Genomic DNA, 13,683 nt, shown 5'->3' with positions numbered 1-13,683 from the left:
CAGCCCAGGCACACGCTCAGGACTTAGTCCAACGATGCGTTGGTTGCCAACTTTTTGCCAACCAAAGCCATATGCCACCCACCGCACTGCAAACTATCCCCATTACCTGGCCTTTTGCGGTCTGGGGGCTTGACATGGTCGGACCCCTTAAAGGTGGGACCCATATGAAAAAATACCTACTGGTCATGGTGGACAAGTTCACCAAATGGATAGAAGCCAAGCCTGTCAAGACGGCCGAATCCGGACCGGTGATAGACTTCATATCCGGGGTCGTACATCGTTACGGCGTCCCCCACAGCATCATCACTGATAACGGCACGAACTTTACGGCCGATGAGGTAAAACTCTGGTGTAAAAACATGGGCATCAAGCTCGATTATGCTTCCGTCTATCACCCTCAAACTAACGGTCAGGTCGAGCACGCAAATGGTCTTATTATGAGCGGCATCAAACCCAGATTAGTGCGATCCCTTAAGGAATCTAATACGCACTGGGTAGAGGAGCTCGACTCCGTACTCTGGGGGCTGCGGACCACGCCGAATCGCAACATCGGATACACACCATTTTTTATGGTGTACGGCGCAGAGGCAGTTCTGCCCTGCGACATAATTCATGACTCACCTCGAGTGCGCATGTACGAAGAAAGAGAAGCCGAGCTCGACCGGCAGGACAGTTTGGACGCTTTGGAGGAGGAGCGCGACGTGGCAAAAGCTCGTTCCGCATTTTATCAACAGCAGGCTCGAAGATATCAAAGCAGAGAAGTACGGGCCAAAAATTACAATGTCGGCGAACTAGTTCTACGCTTGCCGGACAAGAAGAAGGACAAACTCAAGCCCAAGTGGGAAGGTCCCTTCATAATTGACCAAGTCCTGACCGGCGGGGCGTACCGCCTGCGAGATGCATCGGATAACCGACTCGAGCCGAACCCATGGAACGCAGCCCGTCTACGAAGATTCTATGCCTAGCGCCGGACTCTGTGTTCGTCTACTTCCTCTGTCCATTTGTTACATTCTCTGTCTTACATTTCTCCCCTTCCCTTATTTTCTTTAATAGCCCTTAAAGGCTTATCAAGTGACGCGCCACTCGCGCTCATTCACCTGGGGGCTTCTTTCACAGAAGCTTATTTACATGGGCTTCACGCCCAACACATGTGTCAAACTTCCGCATGTACCTTTTTCTTCACCATTATATGCATCGATATGACTTAAGTTTTGGCCAAGCTGGGTTGCCTGGCTCCTGTGCTTACCCCTACGTTCCCAATTGTTCGGCTAGGAGGTAAAGGGAGCACCTCTGCGATTGTTACTGCCGGGTCAGCCGGATGTGTACCTCAGACTGGGTGAAGCCGAAAGCTAGCGTTCTTAAGGGAATATTCGGTCGGTGAACTAAAAGATGATCTTTTTACTAATTTTACACGCCCCCAGATGCTTTTTTTGCGTCTTTTTACGCAGTCCGGACATGCACTTTAGGGCATGCCTCCCCAGCGAAAGGAACCCTTAACGGAACTATTCTCTCTGGAAGATGTTTCTTACTAACCATGTAATATAACATAACTAGTTGGGCACTTGTCTGATAAAGCACTAATGACCCCTACGCCTGGTCTCCATGCATACCCCGGTTCTCATATAACCGCTATGGTATTCGGACACACTCCGGACCGTCAGGTCCCGAGGTCGAATCGGAAAGGTCGGCAAAGACAAACGATCTACAATCCGGCTAGAAGGCATTACACATGTCAATTATAAATTACATAGTCATTCTGACTGACTGTATTCCTCCTCTATACCATCTAACAGGCTGTCTAATTTACAGTCCTGCTGGGAATACTTTGCGGCCAATTCTACTTGGTCATATACAAAGCTTACAGGAATCTCCTTCCCGTCAGGCCCCACTGGTCCGACCTCGGCCATGTGGTTTGGGCCAGACTTCATAAAACGGGTCTTCACCATGGCCCAGGCCTCCCTAGCGCCCTGTCGGCAGGCTGATATCTTCCACAACCGGAAGCGCCGCCGAGCTCCCTTCAGCTTCTCCGCAAGCTCTCCTAGGCCCTCGGGCATGGAGTGGGCAGGCCATAAGGCTTGGGCAATGCCTCGCATTGCCTGCCGACCTCGCTCGTGCAGTTGCAGGAGTTCGGGAAGAAGGACACCCGTAGAACCGGGCATCTCCTCTGTAGGACGACCTGTGAGCATACCTACAGACATTACTCTGTTAGTCGACTTCCTCGCCGAACTCTTTTTCTTGCAAGGTTCGTTCAAGCACTTACTAAATATGCCGCGTCGAAGTCGATGGTTCTCCTTCGTGGAGTCTGACAGCTGGCCTCGAACGTCTTTAAGTTCGACGTCCAGCTTGGTGTTGGCATCCTGAAGATCATTCTTCTCTCGCCTCACCTTGGTCAACATACTCTCACCGGCCTTTAGCCAGCGTAAGAGTTGTTGCTTTTCCGGATCGAGTCCGGCGCCATCTGCAATATGATTTGTCAAAATTGACACTCAAAGCCGCACAATACTAATCTTTCGACGTATATTTTACCTGAGGGGGTCTCTTTAGACTCCCCTGCTGCGGCTAGTGCGGCCTCTAATTGGGCCTTGCACCTTCCCAGCTCCTGGGACAGTACGGTATTCTTCTCTGTAAGAACCTGTGTTTTAAATGATCCTTAAATCAGTTAATTTAACTGTTTCAAGTCTCGGGGGCTACTGGTATATATATATATTTAAACCAGAATTTTCTTACCCGTATGTCCTTTACATACCGCTCCGTAGCTCTGGCTAGACCATCTTGAGCGGCTCGTAGGTACGCATCTCCCGAATTAAAGGCATCTAAAGCCTCTTGGGAGAAACAAGCGTCGCGCAAAACTGTCCGGCGACGCCTGTGGTTCATGGCACTCTCCACTTCAGAATTTGTGGCAGACAGCCTGTCCGCATCCTCTGTCGGAGGAGTGTCCGGTGCACGCCTTGTGCTCGCCTCCGCTTCCTGGCCAGTCACTGGAACCTGGCTGGTGGAGGTGCGATTGGTAGCCTCTCCGGATATAGTCCGGCGAGGTCTCTTCGTCCGGAAGAAAGCACGAACATTAATATGCCCTGACAGAATAACACCGTGGAAACGGAGGGTGCGTGATACCTTTGCGCTGGCATCTCGGTCCGGACTACATTTCTTTTTTCCCCACGGGGCCCTGCGGCCCCTCGCTGGCCAGCCGCCGCTGGTTCGGCCTCCCGCCTCGGAAATCTCCCCTGTGAAACACAGTTGTTGTTAGAAACGCCGGAATACGTGACAATGGAATCCCCCTCAAGGGAATAAAAACTCCGGTTTCTGTCACCTGGGAGGCCGGGATTAACCCGGGGTAATCAGCCACAATAGCGACCAAGGTGTTGTCCTTGCTTAGCTGATGGAACACCCCGTCGACAAGATCCACCGATATGTCCGGATCCTCTTTGGAGTTCGGATCGAGGGACCGTTCTGGGTCCTCGGGTTGCGGAGGGCGGCTGCTTATATCTTTCACTTCCTGTCGCAGTTCCTGCATTGAAGTCGTCAGACTACGTATCTAACCATGGAAGTATAAAATAAATGGGCAAGCGCAATTGTTCGCTTACCCAACTTGGAGGTTCATATATAGTGAATCCGGCCCACGGATTAATGCGGAGGAACTCCTCCTTTTCTCCCTTATACAAAGAGGACAAAATCTTTATTAGGGCGGCAGCCGAGCCCGGCCCCTTACGACCGTAACGCGTGGCGCCATCCTCCCCATTGAAATCTCATATGGGGTGGCCTCTGTATTGAAGTGGCTGCACCCCTCACATAATGCATGCGGACATAACTCCAATCATGGTTAGTCCGGAATGAGCCAACAGTCTTATCCGGCCCATCAGGTAAAGGACGTCTCTGTCGCTTTCTCTCTGAGAGCTCCGCGGGCGCCAGCTCAAGCGTTTCTTCAATGGGGCGCTGTTGAACTCAGGGAGACCGGCCCGGATAGGGTCCGGCAGCGGGACGTCGTCTATGTAAAACCATTCCGAAGGCCAGTCCTCGGACGCCTTCTTCGGGGTTCCGGATAGGTATCCGGTCCCGTCGATGCGCCATACTTCGGCTCCGCCCACTTGGTATATAGACCCCTCTTGAGAACGGGCCACCAGGCAGAATATCTTCTTCCACGGCGTGAAATGAGCTTCGACGCCTAAAAATAGCTCGCAAAGGGTGACGAAACCCGCAATATGTAATACGGAGGCGGGTGTGAGATTGTGCAGCTGGAGGCCGTAAAACTCTAGGAGCCCGTGGAGAAATGGATGAATTGGAAATCCCAGTCCCCTTATCAGATATGGGACGAGGCATACCCGCTCTCCTTTGGAAGGATTGGGGGCGCTCTCCGCTTGCTTTCCGCCATTATAGGTGGCGAGACCGGCTCGGACCGGGACCATGTACGCCTGGGAGAGAAATCCCTTGGCCTGAAGCGACACTAACTCCCTATGCGGGATGGTGCAACTCTCCCAGTCCCCGGGCTTAGGACCGGAGGGGCGAGGGGAGGAGCTGCGACGGCCGGCCATGTTGGAATGGACTTTAGCTGGGAGAGCTCTGATGATAACTCGCGGGGAGGAGAAGATGCGGTTTGGATCTAAATCCTCATCCCATTAAATAGGCGGCTCGTTTATATGGCTAGGGGTGTGGGTGTAAAAACGCCCCATGCTTTTCGCATTCGTTCAACATGTGGAAGACAGCCATTATTGGGCGCGGAAGCCGAGGAGCGCTATATTACAAAAATCGGACATCATTCGTACAGGTGCACGGAATTTGGAGAAGAACCCGCCTTGCCATGCCGAAGACAATCTGCGCGTCGGACTCGTCGTCATTGAAGCCTGGTTCGGGGGCTACTGAGGGAGTCCTGGATTAGGGGGTGTTCAGGTAGCCGGACTATACCTTCGCCGGACTCCTGGACTATGAAGATACAAGATTGAAGACTTCGGCCCGTGTCCGGATGGGACTTTCCTTGGCGTGGAAGGCAAGCTAGGCGATGCGGATACTCAAGATCTCCTACCATTGTAACCGACTCTGTGTAACCCTAACCCTATCCGGTGTCTATATAAACCGGAGGGTTGTAGTCCATAGAACAACCCATCTCTATACACAATCATACCATAGGCTAGCCTCTAGGGTTTAGCCTCCTTGATCTCGTGGTAGATCTACTCTTGTACTACCCATATCATCAATATTAATCAAGCAGGAGTAGGGTATTACCTCCATCGAGAGGGCCTGAACCTGGGTAAAAACATCGTGTCCCTTGTCTCCTGTTACCATCTGGCCTTGACGCACAGTTCGGGACCCCCTACCCGAGATCCACCGGTTTTGACACCGACAGTTATGATATACTTTGAATGACAATCTTCATTTATTTGTATCAGCGCTTGCTGGCCACATATTCATCTCATGTTGGGCACACCTATAATTTGATGCTACATTTTGCAGGATTTTTATATTTGTGCTTTGGAGAGGTTTATTGATGCTGGTATCACCTTGGAAGATGTTATTGCTTAGAGAACTCTCGGAATAACATCCATGACAAGGCATGTAGTTATACACAATAATAGTAGAATCGCTGCAAGTGTTTGCCTTGGTATGATGCTTTACATTCAATTATTTTTCTGCCTTCAGAATATTTTCCGCATTAATTCAGTAAAGTTCTCCCAAGGTAGTATAGAAAATATTCATCTTCACATTCAGGTCGTTGTAATTGTAAACACTGATATTTATTAGATATATTGGTACCATCTGAATTATGAAAATAGTTTTATCATTCTTATTAAAATGGATGAGCGCAGCAACGCGCGCCTTTATGTTCTAGTTTCAATTAAGGGACATGCGCTGCAAAGCGCGCCTTTATGATCTAGTAGTCATGGTGAGGTGGCAGAGTAGGAAGGAGATGCATGACGATTGAGACGATAGATGGGTGCATTCTATAATTCCAGTTATCTATTCATATTTCCTGGTGACTTATATGCATTCTATAATCTCTAGTATGTAGAGGCAAAACAAATACACGGGATGAAATTGGATAATTCTAAGTCAAGGAAAAAAATGACGAATAAGATATTCACCTTTTGTTTAGGGAACCGTTGCTCTTTTATAAGAGATGTGGGTATTAGAAAGTGATATGGACTCACCAACACTTTGGTAGATCAAGAATCTCGTTATTATGAGCTTGGACCCTTGGATAGGTCAGAGCAATCAATGCATTCATTTGGTATATAAAAAAGGCATAATTTCATTAATCTTTTGGCCTCTCACGACAACCCACCTAGACAACACACTCTTCTAGTACAGAGTTTATGAAAAAACAAAACCGATGTTTTTTTGGAGAAATACAATGCTTATGCAGATGCTTACATACACACACATGCTCACCCTATGAAGGCACACACATCTTGCACCTATGAGCACCAACAAACACCTCTGAGAGACCGAGCTGACAAATCTTAAGATTGACGAAATCATTATAGACGTGTTGTTGTTGACTGACACGCCATACCGGTGAAAGAGTAGTGCTGAAAAGTCTAGAATAACTCCAGAAAAATGTGATCACCCTGTGCCAAGTCTATGACTAGCACTGGGGTAGGAAGGTTCCACCACAAGGGACCTAGCCAATTTCATAGAGAAAAAACAAGCCAAATAAACATAAACTCACATAGTTAATTATCATGTGGCCATCGCATGGGAACTCAATTATAAGATGTTAGTTTTGGTGTCAGACGAAGGATTTGATTTTGCATTTAATTAATTGAAACTGCCATTAGTTTCTAGTTGAGGGTTGCAAGTCTGCAGCCAACAACCAATGACACACCAGCAGACAATATGAAATCATGCATCAGATTCCATAATGTTGCTATACTAAAATTCCTCATCGTCTCAAATACTAACAAAAGGGAACCTTTCCTTCTATCTTCCCCTCCCACTTCTAAGATCCACCCTGTCTCACTTGGCTACCCTCTTGTCTTCCAATGGCGACGTTGTTGCTTGGAGTGGGAAAGAGGGGGGGGGGTCGGGCTACTCATGTTCATAGTAGGGGGAGGATAGTGTTCGACTTCTTGTTGTTGTCTGGTGTTATGTTGTTGGGTAGAAAACCATATTCGCTTGCAGGACAGTGTGTGGTGGTTACCCGAGCCTACTCCTTCCAGGCCTTCATGGTTGAGGTGGCGGGAGGGGGTGATTTGGCGGCAACCCTCTGAATAAGCCTGTTGGATCCTCGATTATGTCGCCTGATTTGTTTTGTCCTTGTCTCTTGCTCTCTGCTACCATGAAAATAGGAGGAAAGGAATGAGAGGGGTGAGATTAGGCGGCTGAAGAACTTCTGTTGTTTGTCCTTAGCAAGATTATTAAGTTGTGCTTTCTCTCCATGAATGTGATAATAAGTTGCAGAATCTTATGGTTGAAAGACGACCTTTTCAGAGCTTTGGTGATTGTTGGCTCCTTTCTTTCCTTCCGACCGTTGTGCCAAAAGGGAGAGACAGTTATGTTGCTTTGACTTACCATTCTAGAGTCTACGTCCAGCGCCCTGTCGGCGGTGTTACATCCATGCCTCTACCCCAAGTGGTCTAGCACCATGACCGTGCTCACCGATGCCTCGCCATCAAATGAGTCACATGCACCATCAGCCATCGGATCAACGGGCTGTATTTTCTGGTAGTGAGAGGAGACAGATGCGGCGAGGGCGTTCAGGAACGACCTGTATTGGATTTGGCTTGGGTTCACTTGAGATTTGAGAAGTGGTTTGGAAATCGTCGGGATTTGAAGGCCATATTTGCAAACGAGAGCCGAGCCGGACGAACCAAGATAGGATAAAATTCCCCAAACCTATTCTTCTTGTGTTGATTATTTCGTTTTGAATTGGAATTTGATCTTTGATTTAAGTTGGTTCGCTCCGTCCCAATTTCGAAGTACCCCCCCCCCCACACACAGACACACACACAGAAAATCTCTAATTCCCATCGCTCCCTCCGGCGAAACCCTAGCACGCGCGGCGGTCATGGACGGGATCGACGGGGAGCTCGCGCGCGCGCTGGCGGCCGGCGCGCCCATGTCCTACACGGGCCACGCCGTCGCCGCGGCCGCCGACATCCCCGGTCGGCCGACGGCGGCGACGACGGGGCAAGCCCCGGCGCATCGTCGACCGCGAGGACGACTACCGCCGGCGCCGCCTCGACCGCGTCCTCTCGTCCGAGCGCCACGACGCGTTCGCCGCGGGGGAGGCCGCCCAGCCCCCTCCGTCCGGACCTACGGCGACGCCATGCGCGAGGCCAGCGCTCAGCAAGAGAAGGAGCGCACGCTGCGGAGATCGCTAGGAAGAAGAAGGAGGAGAGAGCCAAGGAGAAGAAGGCCGCGCCCCAGCCACCGTCAGCCGCACCAACAAAATGGCGCAATATATAGGTGGGATCAGTCGCAGGAGGGTGATGCTGCAGCTGCTACTGGGGTCAAGAAGAAGGCCAAGACAGACTCAGATTGGGATGCCCCTGATGCAACTCCTGGAATTGGGCGCTGGGATGCCACCCCTGGGCGTGTGGGACACCTCTGTGAGGAGGAACAGGTGGGATGAGATGCCGACTCCGGGGAGGATGGCTGATGCAGATGCAACTCCGGCAGCTGGTGGCATTACCCCAGGACCAGGAGCCACCCCTTCTGGGGCATGGGATGCTACTCCTAAGCTCTCTGGTGGGCTTGCCACGCCAACGCCCAAGAAGCAGAGGTCGCGGTGGGATGAGACTCCGGTTAGTATGGGGAATGCAACACCCAGTGGCACGGCAGCGACTCCGTTTGGAGCAGAGAACCTTGCCACGCCGACACCTGGCCACCTTGCTGCTGTCCAGATGACTCCGGAGTATTACCATCTCCTGCGGATGGAGCGGGACATCGAGGAGCGAAACAGGCCTCTCACTGACGAGGAGCTTGACGCCATGTTCCCGGCGCAGGGATACAAGATTCTTGAACCTCCAGCTTCGTACCAGCCCATACGCACACCTGCAAGGAAGCTGCTTGCTACACCAACACCTCTGAGCACACCATTGTATGCTATTCCCGAGGAGAATCGTGGGCAGCAATTTGATGTGCCCAAGGACTTGGGTCCTGGGTTGCCACTCATGAAGCCAGAGGATATACACTTCTTTGGGAAGTTGCTGAATGAGGATGACGAGGAGCAGCTGACGCCAGAGGAGCAGAAGCAGAGAAAAATCATGAAACTCCTGCTCAAGGTGAAGAACGGCATGCCCCCGCAGCGAAAGACGTCACTTCGGCAGCTCACGGATAAAGCGCGTGAATTTGGTGCTGGCCCGCTGTTCAATGGAATCCTGCCATTGCTCATGCAGCCAATGCTTGAGGACCAGGAGCGGCATCTCCTGGTGAAGGTTATTGACAGGGTGCTGTATAAGCTGGTCCGTCCATTTGTGCACAAGATTCTTGTAGTTATCGAGCCACTTTTGATTGATGAGGATTACTACGCTCGTGCTGAGGGCAGGGAGATTATCTCAAATCTTAGCAAAGCTACTGGTCTTGCTACTATGATTGCCGCCATGAGACCGGATATTGATAACATTGACGAGTATATGAGGAATACAACTGCTAGGGCATTCAGTGTGGTGGCTTCTGCTTTGGGTATCCCCGCCCTCCTCCCATTTTTGAAGGCTGTTTGTCAGAGTAAGAAGTCCTGGCAAGCTCGACACACTGGTATCAACATTGTTCAGCAGATTGCTATTCTCATGGGCTGTGCTGTTCTGCCTCACCTTAAGAACCTAGTTGAGATTATTGAGCATGGTCTAACTGATGAGAACCAGAAAGTGCGGACAATCACTGCTCTCTCTCTTGCTGCACTTGCTGAAGCTGCTGCGCCCTATGGTATAGAAAGTTTTGATAGTGTGTTGAGGCCTCTTTGGAAGGGTACCAGATCTCACAGTGGAAAGGTCCTTGCTGCCTTCTTGAAGGCTATTGGTTTCATCATCCCGCTTATGGATGCTGAGTATGCCAGTTTCTACACGAAGGGTGTGATGCCAGTCTTAATCAGAGAATTCAAGTCCCCAGATGAAGAGATGAAGAAGATTGTCCTGAAGGTTGTGAAGCAGTGTGTCAGCACAGAGGGTGTACAGGCTGATTATATCCGGAGTCAGTGTGTCATCAGCACACAGTGTTTAGAGCCTGATTGTATCCGGAGTCACACCGTCCTTTCAGCGTTCTTCAAACACTTCTGGGTTAGGAGAATGGCTCTAGATCGTAGGAACTATAAGCAACTTGTGGAAACAACAGTAGAGATGGCAAACAAGGTGGGAGTTACTGATATCGTTGGGAAGGTTGTTGAGGGTCTGAAAGATGAAAGTGAGCCTTACAGGAGAATGGTGATGGAAACAATTGAGAAGGTGGTGGCTAAATTGGGTGCCTCGGATATTGATCCTCGTCTGGAGGAGCTGCTTATTGATGGCATCTTGTATGATTTCCAGGAGCAGACAAGTGATGATGCAAATGTCATGCTTAATGGCTTTGGAGCTGTTGTGAATGCGCTTGGCCAGAGGGTCAAGCCTTACCATCCACAGATTTGTGGTACCATCAAGTGGTGGTTGAACAACAAGAGTGCAAAAGTTAGGCAGCAAGCTGCTGATCTGATCTCAAGGATAGCCATTGTGATGAAACAGTGCCAGGAGGAACAGCTTATGGGTCACCTGGGTGTTGTGCTATATGAGTACTTGGGGGAGGAGTATCCTGAGGTGCTGGGTTCAATTCTCAGAGCGTTGAAGGCTATCGTGAATGTTATTGGCATGACTAAGATGGCGCCTCCAATCAAGGATCTTCTTCCCCCATCTTGAAAAATAGGCATGAGAAGGTCCAAGAGAACTGCATTGATCTACTCCCTCCGTTCCGAATTACTTGTCGCACGTATGGATATATCTAGATGTATTTTAGTTCTAGATACATCCATTTCAGCGACGAGTAATTTGGGACGGAGGGAGTAGTTGGCAGGATAGCTGATTGCGGAGCAGATTTCGTACCAGCTCGGGAGTGGATGAGTTTTTGTTTTGAGCTGCTGGAAATGTTGAAGGCTCTCAAGAAGGATAGCTGATAGCGGAGCAGAATAACTTGAAGGTGCAGGAGCGAAAGAACCGTGTTTGCACGACTGTAGCAATTGCTATTGTTGCTGAAACTTGCTCGCCTTTCACAGTTTTGCTTGCCCTCATGAATGAGTACCAGGTTCCAGAGCTCAATGTCCAGAATGGTGTTTTGAAATCTCTCTCTTTCCTATTTGAGTATATTGGTGAGATGGGCAAAGATTACATATATGCTGTCGCTCCCTTGCTTGAAGATGCTCTGATGGACAGGGATCTGGTTCACAGGCAGACTGCTGTATCTGCTGTCAAGCATATGGCTCTAGGAGTTGCAGGCTTGGGTTGTGAGAATGCTCTTGTCCATTTGCTCAACTATGTCTGGCCCAACATATTTGAGACATCTCCCCATGTCATAAATGCCGTCATGGAAGCTATTGAGGGGATGCGAGTTGCTCTAGGTGCAGCCGTGGTTCTGAATTATTGCCTTCAAGGCCTCTTCCATCCAGCAAGGAAAGTACGTGAAATATTCTGGAAGATCTACAACTCTCTGTATATTGGCGCACAGGATGCACTTGTGGCTTCTTATCCCGCACTAGGCTATCTTGGAAACAACGATATCTTCAGCCGCCCAGAGCTAACCATGTTCGTGTGATCAATCAACGTGAGTCTTTCTTATTTCTTAATTATTAATATGTGCAGTGGCTATTGAAAATATATATGCAGTTCTTGAAACATTAATCAGTATTCCGTCATAACACTTACGATACAATCAGCAACCTTGGGTTCAGTGTTAAGGTACCGATAAATGTCTGCACCACTAGTGTGACCACATGTCATTTTAGCATTCAACGCAGTAGCAAGTACTAGTGTTTAATCTGTCTTGTCACCTTCCCTTTTTGCATTTTTTTTGTATGGTGTGTTTTTGTGGCTCTATAAAAGCAGGGATCTGATATATATGCTACATTGGCAGGCAGGATGTACATGTTCACGTTTTTGTCATACACATGCATTGGAATGCATGTGAAGCTTGAACAAGGGTGGTATTTGAATTGGAGTTCACATTTAGTTAATTACTTGGTGTTACTTCTTGCGTCTATCCTTTTTTTTATTGAAGCTGCTTTTTTTCCGTATTTGCAGGCATATTCATTCCAGAAGGGAGCAATCTTTAAGAAATAATTTTTTACTGGTTTACTGTACTGCTAAAAAGTAATTGCTAAAATGTGATGCACTAACCCTTTTGGAACTGTTCTGTTTTTCAGGGTGTTTCGGTCCAGGTTTGCCAAAGAGTTTTATTTGGGACAGGACATCGCAAGGGCAGAGTGGTGTGTTTACTTCATCACATGTGTGACTCGTCATAATCCTGTTTTGAGTCTTATAGGTCCTATATGTATCATGTACTAGTGGTTAAGGTGGCTACTCCTGTTGTCAGAACCTTCTGTTAGTGATATTTGTGCAACGCTGTAAATCATCAAGGTCCATGAAGCTACTTATACAATCAGTTCTTTTTAGTTGTCTACTTGTGTCCTTATGAACATAACTGTGTGCCTATCTGCATTACCATTAGTCTCTTCTTAGCCTTAACTTGTTTCATGTTTCAATTCTGTTCGAAGCTCAAGTTACCCGTGATTGCTTCAGCTGTTCTCTTGTTCACTGTGAAGTGTGAACTATGTGAAAAAGAATTTTTTGTCTTATGATTCTTACGGGTGAATAATTTTGTGGCTTTATGATCTTGCATATTTTTGCATATTCTGGAGTATATTTGACTTATTACATGGTACTCAGTTGATACTTGATTGTTCCTGAGAAATCATATGAATGTAGAGTTGGTTGGTTGTCTTGAGTTCAGGGTGTCTCTTAAAGATTTTCATGTTCATGCACCATGCGCCCAGAAGAAGAAATTCATAGCTTGTGTCGACAATTTCTGGTCTTCTTTTTGAACTGTTTTTTTGTAACCCTTTTTTTCCAACTCTGTTGAGCAAATTATTTATTTGGTCTTGCTTGTGTGACGAATTGTATGTCTCGACTCTTTTTGATGGATCTGTGCTTTCCACAATATGTAAGTGGTGCATGTGCAATGTTTTTATTTGATTTTTGCTTCATAATCATGTCCTTGTGATGGAGCTTCCAGTTAATTATGGCGCCTTGGTTACACCATCACATGCACATGTTTCTGGCACTTGCAAGATTTTGGCGTGGCAAACCCACCCAAATCTAGGGCTCTGGTGTAAGATCCTGAGAAGCAACATTGGGGCTTTGTCGCCGTTGGGCGATGGCCTTTGGTACATTGCAGATTCGGCAGAGAATCTGCTGCCAAGTCATGTAAACATGCCGGCTGAATCCAAGAAACCATCTTCCTCCACTAAGCCGGAGTTCTGGCAAGCCTTGATGTTGTTGCGGTGGGTGGAGTAGTTCATCAGAGATATACACCTTCTCCCGCCAGAAAACAGATATACACCTTAATTGTGGGGAACTGCAAACACGCCTTAATTGATCATTGTCTCTGTATCTAGTATTACCTCCGTCCCAAAAAATTTGTTTTAGATTTTTCTAGATATAGATGTATTTGTGCTCTTGTCTTTTGATTCCAGCATCGCATCCCCACAAAGTACTTCTTTTGCTTGTTCAGACT

General features: G+C 48.3%; 1 pseudogene; it reads left to right on the top strand.

The window, feature by feature from the left end:
- The first annotated feature begins 8,245 nt into the window (after positions 1-8,245).
- Positions 8,246-11,706, top strand: LOC125555475 (annotated as a pseudogene).
- Positions 11,707-13,683: the final 1,977 nt, after the last annotated feature.

This window comes from Triticum urartu, chromosome 5 (genome assembly GCF_003073215.2).
Source record: "Triticum urartu cultivar G1812 chromosome 5, Tu2.1, whole genome shotgun sequence".
Classification (NCBI taxonomy): Eukaryota; Viridiplantae; Streptophyta; class Magnoliopsida; order Poales; family Poaceae; genus Triticum; species Triticum urartu.
Note: the sequence above shows the minus strand (reverse complement) of the source record. Positions and strands in the feature narration are given on the sequence as shown.